Raw genomic sequence first — 12829 nt, forward strand, 5'->3', positions numbered from 1 at the left:
GTCTGCCACTGGTCCGACAAACAGACAAGCAAAAGTAAATGCTTTAATGCATGAGATTTATTCTTAATGCATTTACTACATTTAAAATCATTACTGTTTCATTCTGTATTTTCTCATTAAATAAAATTCTGATTGGATATGCAATATAACTCCTTAATAGAAATCATTATGCTTTCTGGGTTTCTTTCTATCTATCTATCTATCTATCTATCTATCTATCTATCTATCTATCTATCTATCTATCTATCTATCTATCTATCTATCTATCTATCTATCTATCTATCTATCTATCTATCTATCTATCTATCTATCTATCGGTATCTGTCTGTCTGTCTGTCTGTCTGTCTGTCTGTCGGATATTTAAGTTACCTCAGCAGATTTTGAGTTTTTATAACTAATTATCTATCTTTGTGGAAATATTTCTATTGGATTGGGGGTTTTTTGTACAATGTGTGCATTGTTTTACTTTTTTGCGGTTTAAGGCATGCATAATATGAAAAATAACATTTATGATAGTTAGAATTAAGATTAAAATAGCTCAATTGTGAATTATTGACATTGAATTATTAAATCTATTGACAGTCCCAGTTTTATTCATCAATGTTGGTATTGATGCAACCCTAGTTTGAATTAACACCTTCATAATTATCACAAAAGTTGAAGTTATGATGTGCCTGACTGTGAATCTTATGGGTTTTTCTTCTTTCTCTTTTGTCTTGACAGGTAAGAGCTCTTGGTATTGACCTGCTGAGCCCAACGTTTGAGCGCTGGAGAGCTCGTGTTTGAGACGTGCTGTTTTAGTGTTTTAGCTGCGAGCCCCTGCTGGTGAGGACAGAAAGGGTTCGGATGCAGTTGTGAGGAGATTCGCATCACAAGATAAGCATCATCTTTCATGTGAACCAATTTTACGTATTACTCCAAGTACTGTTTCACACCGCACACAGAAGCAGTATATAAGCGATGCAGCAACTAATGCCTCTTTCTCAGAGTGTGAATTATTAGCAGGTGGTGTATGATGAACTGTAGTTAGACATTTTTGAGGCATCAGTGTGATCTGTTGATGGAACCGTACTCTAGATGAGAAATACATGGGTCTTAAGCTTCAAGATGACACCTGCAATTCATTTTGCTCACATATTTAGCTTAAGATTAGTGGCATGCGTGTATGGAGGGGAACGACAGAGCGATGGATGGATAGATAAAGAGCGGCAATTGGGACATAAAGAGATATCTCATTTTGTAAATCTTTCAGAGAGGCTATTACTCCTCAGGAAGTTATTAGTGAGGTGAGAGAGTCTAAATGTGTGTTTGTGAATGTGGCTGTGTGTGTGGTCCTGGTAAATCTTACTTTGTGGGGATGTTTCGTTTTTCTCGTCCCCATGAGGTAGTTTTCTTTGTGCGTTGAAGCAGTAAGCAACTGCTTCTGAAGCAACCCCCGTCCCCAATTAATTTTTTTGTCCATATTGCAAGGCCCTAATGGAAAGTCCCCATAAAACATGGAAACCCAATTTGATTCTGATTCACAAGCACATGAGTGGATTCAAATCTGATTTTGATTCAGTTTGTTCCAGTGAGTCATTGAAGGATATTTCAGTTATAAAATCAGTTTTGTGTACATATAATATATATTCTCTCTCAAATTATACAGGGAACATTTTAATTTGGCACATTCAAAAAATATTATTTTAAAAAGTTAGTGGTAGTAAAACGTTTTAATGCTTTTGAAAGAAGTCTAATTTCTTTAATCAAGAATACAGTAAAAACAGTGACAACGTGAAATATTATTACAATTGAAATTGTTTTCCATTTTTATATAGTTTAAACTGTTATTCATTCCTGTGACGGCAAAGCTGAATTTTTAGCATCATTACTTCAGTCTTCAGTGTCACATGATCCATCCTATGCTGGTTTGGTGCTTAAGACTCATTTACTCTTATTCTTATGTTGAAAATATTTGTTCTGCTTTTTTCCAGGAATCTATTGTAACATTATAAATATACTTAGTTAATTTTAATACATTTAATAGGTCCTTGTGTATTGTATTTGGATATATGTTATTAAGACATTGTCACTGAAAATAATAAGAACCTAATATTGATCCAGTCACCATTCTGTTGGATTTAGTGAGTTCATTTGGTGAAGGATTTCAAATGATACTTTCTGAGTTTTAATCTTTTTGAATTGTATTAAAAGAACCAGCCCGTTTGTTTGTGAATTGGACTGCACTGGTTATCCTCAGTTTTAGATTCACTTAAATGCATCTGCTCATTTGAGTCATGTGTTCGTGATTCGTCTGCCATTGGCCCGCCAAACAGCTCCGCCACAAACTCAGGCTTTGATAAAGAAACAATTATATGTCCTGAAAATGTATGAGCCTAGTTACAGTTTTGAGCAGATGACTAATGTGGAGCAATTACCCAGGCAAGGCCAAGTGGACTGGCAACCGTGGCGAATTATCTTCCCAATTATATCTGAAAGGGGCAAAAAAAATGTGTTCTCACTCTCTACCCCCTCATGCTTGAGTGAAAGTCCAACCCAGGGTCACCATTAGCCACTGGCCCAATGAAACGACCACTCTTAGATCCGAAGGCTGATATATGATTCAGTCACAGATCTTGCTTCCTGTTTTAATTAGATATCTCCCGTCTTAAAGTTCTGGTTTATAAGCTGCGCAAGCAGAGACATCTCCCTGTTCTGAAGATGACAGAGAGATCAGCATCATTGATGCCCTTGGGAGATGGATAAATAGTAGTATATGAACATATTCGGATGAAATCTACATCTAATTTACATACATTCACATTTCAGTCTGATTGGTTGGCTACTTCTGGGAGCTATGGAGCATTCACTCTGACATTGAGTTGTTATTGGTTGCTAGTATGATTTGCATAACATTAAAGTCATTTGCATAATGTAAAACTCTCTAAAGGTGCAGTCGTGTAATGAAATTTCAGCAAAATTTTGCAGGCAAAAAAAAGGTCCGTTCACAGAAGACACTTTCAAACCAATTAATTCAAATTCGTCTGACCAACTTGAACATGAGAGAAATCTGTGTGGTTAACTTCAATCCTGCAGATCCCTATTGAATAAACTGGATTACGGCCAAGAAACTTCGCCTAGCATGTCATGTCAATTCAAATGTCAAGTATTGAAACGCTGATAGTCAAAAGTCTCTGACGGGATTAATGTTTAACAGCCTGTTTTTCTCACCTTGGCAATAAGTGGATCAAACCCAGAGATGACCAGTCAAAGAAGGGATGACAAAACTGACCTGCTACAGATGGCCAAACTCTCACTGCGCTCGTAGTCTTTTTTAATTTGTCTTCTGATTGGTGTCTGCCGGTCAGAGAGGATTAGATGCTGTTTTAACAGCAGCCACCTGTTCCTAAATAGATTTGGAGGAACACATGATATCAACAGACGGAAGTTTTGGATGAGAAAGCTCACAGAACAGGACTGCTAACTGCATTAAACTTCATCAGAACAATGCATTGTGTTCATTCGCAGCTCATATTCCAAACAGAAAGACAAATACTGTTTGCAGAAGCTTAATGGGAACCACCAGCAGTCTGGGCTAGATTTTCAGTACTATACATCCCATCTGCTTTGTCGCAGAACGTAGGAGGAATGCCTCATCTGGGGATTTATTTTGTGGTTTCTATTTCTCTTTTCTATTCATTTACCCTGTTTGTGTACATACCGTACTTTCGTGCACCGCAGGCGTACTCTGTATCCGTAACAGCTGAAATCAGTTGCCAATTTAAGCATCGCTGCTCGTTCATTATGAAGACCGGTGGCCGTGTCATAAAGGACGATTTGGCTGATTCATGCCGCATGCTCCGCTTTGCTATTGATTCAGAGCTGGCCTCTTCAATTACCGCCCCATTACAACACACATCACTCAAAGGAAACGCTACTGAAATTACATTAGTTCTCTCTTTTTTTTGTTTTCTTTTATCTCCTCTCGTCACCTTCACTTCACCATAGCAACTAAACCCTTTTAAAAACATTACGGCAGAGTTCAAGAAAATAGCACCCACCAAATGATGTTTGTGTTTAAGTGCTGAGGCAGGCGATGCCGGCAATTATGCAATTGCTTTTTTCCCTGTTTGGTAAAACATAGACTCTTTTTCTCACTTTATGTAACATGATGCATGATTTATATCCTGTTGGTGAAAAAAAGCTGTACAATTCACTCTATAAAACCAGCTGTGTTTGCCAGAACTGTACAGTAAGAGTGAAATGACAGCATATGTGCCAGCACTGGATGGTATTTGGTATACCGTACTGTATATTTTACAGTTTGTAATTATAAACAAACGCAGAACAACATTAGGGTAATGCACAAAACAAATATAATGAAATAAACATTAACTGTCTGACATAAGATACACCCTGAGGTACATGACTAATAACAACTAACAAGGAAGTATTTAAATTAATATCAACAAATGATGAATGAGCCGCATAGGGGCTTCAGGGAATGTTCACTTGTTTTCCCTGTAAATAAGTTATTACTTTATTTACAAGAAGAAAATAGCTTGATACAATTTATTGTGGAAATGCATATATTGTTTTGTAAATACAATACTGTTATTCATCATACATTTTCTTCATTAAGCACGGCCTAAATACCATTATTGAATTATCCTACCTTGCTGTTGACTTGGTAATTTTATTAGGTAGAATTTCACTCTTTTATAAAGTAAGTCTGCAGTATTTGTGTGTTTGAATAATTTTAAGCAGATTCTTACAGTTCTGTCATGACAACTCTCGGGGTGTGTGGTAATGGATATGACAATGTTGATATGTTTGGTCTCGGTGGAATATCCGGTCTTGCTGCTGATGCTGTTATTGCTGCTGATGCAGATTAAGTACGGGACATGCTATTGCCTATACATACACATCATGCTTCTGTGAACAAGTAAGACATGCTGCTGCTGATCAATATAGCATACTTGAATTACCCGTAGCAGATTTATACAGGTGGAGCTGGGGAAGGTGGAGGGTTTTTGAAAGCACACTGCAACTTCTACAGCAAATGCTGACCAAGTTTTTGAAGGTTGGGCAGTGAGCTCATTGGCTACTGATACAGCAGAAACCAATCAGCTGTGCCCTATAGAGAATGATGTGATTGCAAGCAGATTGAGTTAAGGACCTATCAGCCTGCGCCATTTAGAGGTTCATGACAGAACTTTGTATATATTAACCAAAATATACTGAAACATTGTTTTCTAGAGCACATAATATTAGCAAGTTTGCTCACATAATGTTTCATTTGCATATCAGGTCACTGTAATGTTTAAAAAGTTCATAGTTGGGTTGTAGAAATGCTAGGAACAGTTTTGTTCACCTATATCAATGTAATTTAAAAAATACATCAGTTGAAATAAAAACTAATCTAAATAAAAAATAAAAAAAATTGGGGGGGAAATGACAAAAGCACAACAAAATTACTAAAAATTAAAACTGATTATCAAAAGCTAATTAAAAATTTTAACACGGCATATATATATATATACTAATACTAAAATAACACTGCAATCAATTACTTTATGAGTGTGTTTTTTTTTTTAAATGCTCTTCATGGAAATCTCATATTCTGCAAAGCTTGTGTGAGCAAGTGACAGTAACCAAGGGGGCGAAGCATAGTGAATAGTCAATCATTGTAAGCTTATTTTGCTAGTGATATAGAAGCCACAAACACTTGTATAATATTGTAGTGGCTCAATTCATACACTATTAACTAAAATCCAGGAAACATGGTGATATTTAATTTAATTACACACTATTTGAAAGTATACTTTTAACTTCTGAAATGAAAATAGGGAAACACTTTATTTCGATGGTCCACTTATGCCATTCTACTACAATAAGTAACTTTGCAACTACACGTCAACTAACTTTCATTAGAGTATTAGTAGACTGTCTGCTTGATATCTGCTAACACTTTATTGATGATCCACCAACAGACTTTCCAAGTACATGTCAACTTATTCTACTAACCCAAACCCTACACACAACGCTAACTTAACAGCTAATCTACTAGGGTGTTGTAACTGTGCAGCTTTGGTCAAACATTGTTTAATTCCTTTATTAATTGTATTATTATCCGAAGGGCAATGCAACCATGCCAGACATTGCCTTGGGGAACTTTGGAAAATGGGCACATCAACATCATTAATGGCTCCAGATTTCTGTTCAGTCAGTTTATTACGGATCAGTGCGGTCCGAAGTGCCTGGTGTCATTAACTAATCTCTCAAACACTCCTCTAAGCCTGCTCTCCTTATGAATTATAATAGCCATGTAATGAGACTTCACCCAGTGGTCTAAACATCAACAGAGATCTGTTTCAATTTCCTTTACAAAGCTCAAACGCAATTATAACTGCCTGTATCAAGGCAAGGTCAACGTTTGAGCTCCGTCTTAAATAACGTGACATTTTCAGGCTCGCCCTATATGTGCTACTTACTCATCACCAGTGTTTTGATTATGATTTTAGTATTTAATTGTTGGATGCATGCACCCAGTGTGACATTCGTGCTCCATTTGTTTGACTGCATCTCCTGAGGCCATTAAACAGCAACCGCCGTGTTTTCCAGCAATTTGTGGGAGGCGACCAGACGCGATGATGAGGCGTTTGACAAACCTGAATATCAATGATCTTTATTCCTCAATTGAGCGTTTGACCTATCACGTCCTCATTTAACTCCCGTGGCTTTGTTCCCCTCTAATTATGTCATGATGAAGCATTGATTTCCATTTCCATTTAGTTAGTTTGTTGCCACCTTTGGAGACATGGCACAGGGCATTAGCTGAAGTGAATTGTTAAATAAGGAATTGTGTGGATGAAGATCCCTTTCTTGCTCTAAAACTTTGGATGCACTTATTTTATTTAGCTACAGAATTTAGATTTTCGGGCAAGCTAAGCTCTTTAATGTTGTTTAGTTTAAGTTAGTTTAAACAAATGAACAATATTTGGATCTGTGCAGTAGTTATTGCAGCATGAATCTAAAATAATTGACTTGCTACTATCTGCCACACTTGCTGTGCAGTTAATCTGAAAGACGAGAGGAAATTAAACAAAAGGAGTTTTAATGAACCAAGTTACACACTAGCATAACACTATCAACATAACATCAACACAAGACACAGGATTGAAGAACCGGGCTTTTATACCCATGGGATAGAAATCAAAAGAACAACAAACAGGTGAGGACTAATCAGGAACCATAGTACCAAACAAGTGTCAGGAAAACTGATAACAAATAGAACTGTATAGGTCAAACCAAAACACAGGGACAAGAACTTGAGCACAAAATAATATACATGTGACGCTATCTATAATGTTGCTAATATTGTTTCTCCTTGAAATTAGTTCATTTGGTCTTTATTTTGATACTGCCTGTTGAAGATAACAATTTAAACTTTTTTAACCCCGCTAGCAAATTTTTGAGCATTTTCACAAGTTTTATGGCCCCCAGATTTTTTTTTTTTTTTTTTTTTAGCTTCATGCATTCTTTTTTGTCAACAATTGAATATGGGTAAGTTTCATAAATAAAATGCAAATTTTGAGCAAAAAAAAGCATCACGTTTTTGTCAAAGACTACATTTGGATCTGATTCAGAACAATGATCAAAACATGGCAGATTGAGTCCATCAACACTAATGCTTGCACAGTCCTATAGCTCGTCCTGGGCTGACATTTCATTCAGTAACTTTAGGAAGTTTTGATTTATATGCTGATGCATATGATTACAGTACACATGATATCGCTTGTTTCTGCATCTTTCTTGCATGTGATTTGATCAGGAGATTCAGTACTCTTTCAGAAGATGCGTAATAGCGCCCCTTATCATATAACAGTGAAAACACGGAAAGCCGGAAATTTCCATCAATGGCGGTGAAACTTTTTCTCACAAATTATGGAAATTTCCTTCAATAGCGGGGAAAGAGTTCATTAAAAACTTACACTCAAAATTTTTTTCAGTTAAATTAAGTTTGTGGCTACATTACTTTTTTTTTATTGTTTTGAACAAACAATAATAATATTATTTATTTCAGATTCATATTAAGATTCATATTCGTTTTGAACTGTGTTTGTGGTATTGAAAATGGTATTGAGAATCATTAAAGTTAGTTGTGTAATTGTGGTTCATGAATCGAGAATTTCATTGGTTTGTTATTGACTTGTGAAATGTTAATAAATCCAGATGTCTGGCGTTTTTTTAAAGACTCTCCTCCTTTTATTTCCACACAATAGGTGTTAGCTTTGCCTAGTGGCTCTGTCTAGATAATCAGCCACATTGATGAAAAAAAATAATAATAGTGGACTGCGTGAAAAAGTGTTGTGTCGGCCTATCAAAGTATTCATTTTTGGTCTTTTGAATCCTTGAGAGCCTTTGACTTTTATATGAGTCATCCCAGAGCAAACATATTTGCTTTTTTCCTGTCGTCTTCAGAAGACATCCTCAGGGACACTGCCCGTGCTTTTTCCTCAGCCTTAAGAAGAGGCAGCTAGTTGTGTTGAAACTATAGCAACAGATGAGCCGTCTGTATGGAAATAAAGCCTCATTGCCTGACGAGGTCTTCTATTCAATGGTGCCAATTACTGAGAATCCTTGTGGCTGGACACATTTACATTGAGGATTCAGTCATAGACAGCAATTAGCCAACAAAGGCTTTGATTGAGTTTTATCTCCCTGAAAGTGTCTCAGACTTAGAAATCTCTGCCTGAATATGTACATCTGCATGCTTTAGCTGTGGTGAGACCATTTGTGTATGCATATACATGGCCTCTCTTTGTGACCCACATTCAATATGGTTTGTGATGAAATTATCAACATGCTTTTGCTGATTCTTGAAGAGCACTGTTAGTTTGAAGGTCGGTGAGTCACAGAACAGTTCATGAGAAAGATGAATCATTAAACATTCATTTTGGATTGATCTATTTTTAGTTAACATCTAAACAAACATGCTGCTTTATAAGACCAATCACAACAAATTTTATGACTGGAAGAATTCAGTTTACGACTCTTCTCATTGGCTTTCAAAAGTCACCCCCTATACTCTTAAATTGGGCACTATTTGAGGGGACAGCCATTTGTAGTGGTGTCCAAAACGTTATCAAGTGCACTCATTCAATGCCATAATGCACCGCAATAACAAGTGTACAACCAATGTACACTCAATGGCTAGATAATACCTATAATGCACTGTGAGAGTCGCGCCGAATGAATTCCTGATGGTGCCTGCAGCTAAACCATCCATCTATTCATTTTCCAAACTGCTGGTCCAACCACTGGTCCTTTAATTGATTGTTAAATTGTTCAATTAAGGTTTATACATTTCCATGACAGAGTTCAAGATAAATCTTACTGGAGCTGCCAGTTTACTAAGTTTCAAATAATTATTAAACAGCAAGCTCAAACTATACAAAAGCGGCAGCCCTTCTGAATTCACCCACTCGTTTTCATTCTCTCCTTCAAAGTGAACTATATTAGTGGACTAATGTAGGGAATAGTAAATGAGGGTAGGGGCCGATTTTATCCGTAAACAGTGATTGACTGGCTCAAATTCAGTGATGTCAAGGCTGTAATGCGATAGGTTATCAAAGCACACATGACCCAAGGTGACTGACTTTCTCTAATGGTGGAGCCACAAAGGATGGTATCTCCCACTAATAAGACATCTCTGGCATTGTGGCTTATATAGGGTCAAATCAATATAGTTTCCCCATTGAACACATTATTTGAGCAAACGCTCTTGTAATCTCCTCATAAGATCTCACACAATGGGTGCTCATAAGGCTGATTGCATGTCTCCTTCTTGGAACTAACACTCAGCGGACACTAATAAGTTAGACTCCCAGTGGGACCCAGATGTTGGAATAGGCTCATTTGCGGTTAACGAAGAGCTTCGGATTATCTGACATACATTGGGCAGCGCTCGGTAAGTGGATCAGCCTGGTCTCCACGCACCAGCCTTCAGCCAAGTGCCAGAATCACATCTTCATTAGGAGAAAATAACATCTACAGTGGAGTCTCGAGGGAGACGAACGTGAGCCTTACAGCGGGCCTTCACTCTTGGTTCAGAGCTGGGCTAATTTAGTCATTAACTGAGCTGACGGAGATAATAAGATGACGTAGATAAGAATTCAGTCTTGTGCCGCCGTTCTGATTTAGCTGGTATTTACCTCAGACTGGAATTTGCAAATAGTGTGCTGCCGATGTTGTGATTGCACAGTGATTATCCATTAAACATCTGCGTGTTTGTCGTCGCAGGATCCGCCTCGTCTGAGAGGCGCGTGTTCCTGGGAACAGGGCTGAAGGTGAGACGAGTGCAAGGAATACGGAAAGACAAATCGATAGCTGTTTGATTTGCACAGAACAGAGCTCTGATCATTGGGAAACAGCAGCGGTGCTCGCTGCTCGGACATTTTGCACTGCCACGTCAAGTCAATAATGTAATTCAGCCAGTGGCAACTCTGTTCTTTCTAACACACCTTTATCGACAGAGTGAGAGGAGAGGACTAGTGGAAAAGGGATAGAGGAACATTTGTTAGTATTCTCTACAACACTAGACCGTGAGGTATGGGGTGAAAGTGAATCTGATCTCCTGTGTGAAGTTTTGGCCTCACAAATATCTTCTGAACACTACTGGCAGAATACTCTTTACTACGGTTTATACCTCTGTTTTCTGTTCAAATGTTCAGAGACATAACCTGCTTTGTAGTGCATGTAGTCAACAATTTTAAAGCCTTTGAATGCCATTGTAAATGCTCTTGATTATGTATTATGACTAGGGCTGGGTGAATTAACGTGTTAATCTTTGCGATTAATTTGAGACGCATTTTTAAACAAATAACGCCATTGACGCAGCACTTTTTTTGTCTCGTTTTAATGACATCCTGTTGCGGCTTCTATTGTGAGTGTGTCGAACCAAGTCACCCTGTCATGATGGAGAAGGACAAGGATGGAGTTTTAGGAGGAATGTTTACATTTTAAAAGTTGATGGCACTTTTGACAAAACAAAGCTGCTGTGTACAATTAGCAAAGCTGAATTAAAATATCACAGAAGCTGGATGCACCGAATTTTTGGCCGGCGTAAATTATCGGACGAAAATGGCATTTTCGGTTTTGGGCCGAAAGAGAAAAAAAGGCAGAAAATATGCCGTCCTCCGTGTTCGGTGATCAGGTTTCAAGAGCGCTTCTTTTCCGCTCCGTGTGTGCGCCGCGCTCTCCGTTCCGTGTGTGTGTGTGTCGGCGTTCTGCTCTGTCGTTCACTGCCCAAACGCTCCAATCATGTACCGATCACGCACCGGTTAAGCAAAATCCCCTCAAATAACGTTAAATTTCTCAGTAGTGGACTTCTGTTTGCAATAGCCCTACTGAGCTGGTATAGCCATACTGGGCAACAATGGTAAAATTTCCTCTCTGATCACATGCTCTGGTTATATAATAGCTTTGTACAACTACAGTAGCTATACTTTATTTTGATAATTAGTCAAATTAAATCTGTTAAATCTGACTATTTTGCATAGAACTGAATGAAGAATAATATATTGATATATTGATGTTTAATATTATTTGAATATAGGGCTATTTTCTGACCCATTTTTTCTGTTTAATTTAATTAGGTGATTCTACATTTAAATATTGATGATTACAAGCTTGGGGGAAATGTGATTAATTGCAATTAATTACAGCAAATTGTGCAATTAATTAGTTAATTTTTTTAATCGATTCCCAGCCCTAAATGTGACATAAGTCTGGTGACAATAAAGCTACTGACAAATGCAGTAATGCATGCTGTGTAATACATAGCTAAGTGTTTCCGAATACCATTCTCTGTCTGTATTCCTTTTTTTAATACAGAAGGTCATACAAGTACTATTATTTTGTATATATATTTTTTTCTGGGGAATTCTGCAGGTCTTGGCATTCACACCACCGGTTTGAGCACATAAAAGAGCTCTGGAAACTGTGCTGAAAACCTTGCTCATATTCTGTGTAAGTGGGTGTAACTCTAAGATAGGCAGAGAGTTGGAGAGTGGGCAATGTGATCCGGTTTCCTCCTGAAGAATACAGCTCAACATAGAAGTAAAAATGAAAAGGGTTGGAGAAGTGAACCACTGACCTGTCTGCTCTCACAGCGTCTGGAGTGTTACATCTGTGAGCTCGGAGAGGAAGAGAGGCAGACAGATGTATTATTGATAAACATCAGAACTCAGTGAGTTTGGAAATAGAAAAGAATTTATATTTCATGGGCACAAGTGCGTGGTCGATTTAGATGGTGAAGAAGTTAACGTGTTTACATCATGACGGGATACAGGCATCTGCGACAGAGAGAGGGAAAGAACATTTTCTCATTTCAGTCACCTTTTTTACATCTTGTCTACAAGATATAAAACACTCTATTTTTATGTTATTATTACGGAGCGCCTAAAGTACGGAGCCCTTAAAGGGACATGATGAAGAAGAAAAATAAGAGATGAGAGGGTAAAATATTTGGCAATGCTTTTGCATTCTCTCGCAAATGTTTTGTGTTCCCCTGAGAAAGTTTGCGTTTACTCACAAAGAACACAAAAGGTTTTGCGTGCAAACGCAAAGTTTCTCTTTTTTTTCTTCTTCACCATGTCCCTTTAGGGGCTCCAAACCTAAAGGGAGATGGTGGTGGGAAAAAAATATGAGATGGAAGGAAATACAGTGAGTCAATGCTTTTGCGTTCACTCTCAAAACCTTTGCATTCTCCCAACAAATATTTTAATTTGCTCGCAAAACATTTGCGTTATCCCAAGAAACTTTGCGTTCGCTCGCAAAACATCTG

At 37.7% G+C, this 12829-nt stretch overlaps 1 protein-coding gene across 20 annotated transcripts in view; it reads left to right on the forward strand.

Annotated features, from left to right (window-relative positions):
* Window positions 1-12829, forward strand: part of cadm2a (cell adhesion molecule 2a) — a 378094-nt gene that overhangs the window by 161001 nt on the left and 204264 nt on the right. For 4 of the 20 annotated variants that reach the window (XM_079598771.1, XM_079598768.1, XM_079598772.1 and 1 more), the window contains one exon: window positions 724-825. The exons of the other annotated variants lie outside the window; for them this stretch is intronic. The gene's annotated coding sequence lies outside the window, so the exon portion shown is untranslated. The remainder of the gene's footprint in view (window positions 1-723; window positions 826-12829) is intronic. 20 annotated transcript variants of the gene reach the window in all.

Source organism: Phoxinus phoxinus (genome assembly GCF_949152265.1).
Source record: "Phoxinus phoxinus genome assembly, chromosome: 23".
In the NCBI taxonomy this organism is placed as follows: domain Eukaryota; kingdom Metazoa; phylum Chordata; class Actinopteri; order Cypriniformes; family Leuciscidae; genus Phoxinus; species Phoxinus phoxinus.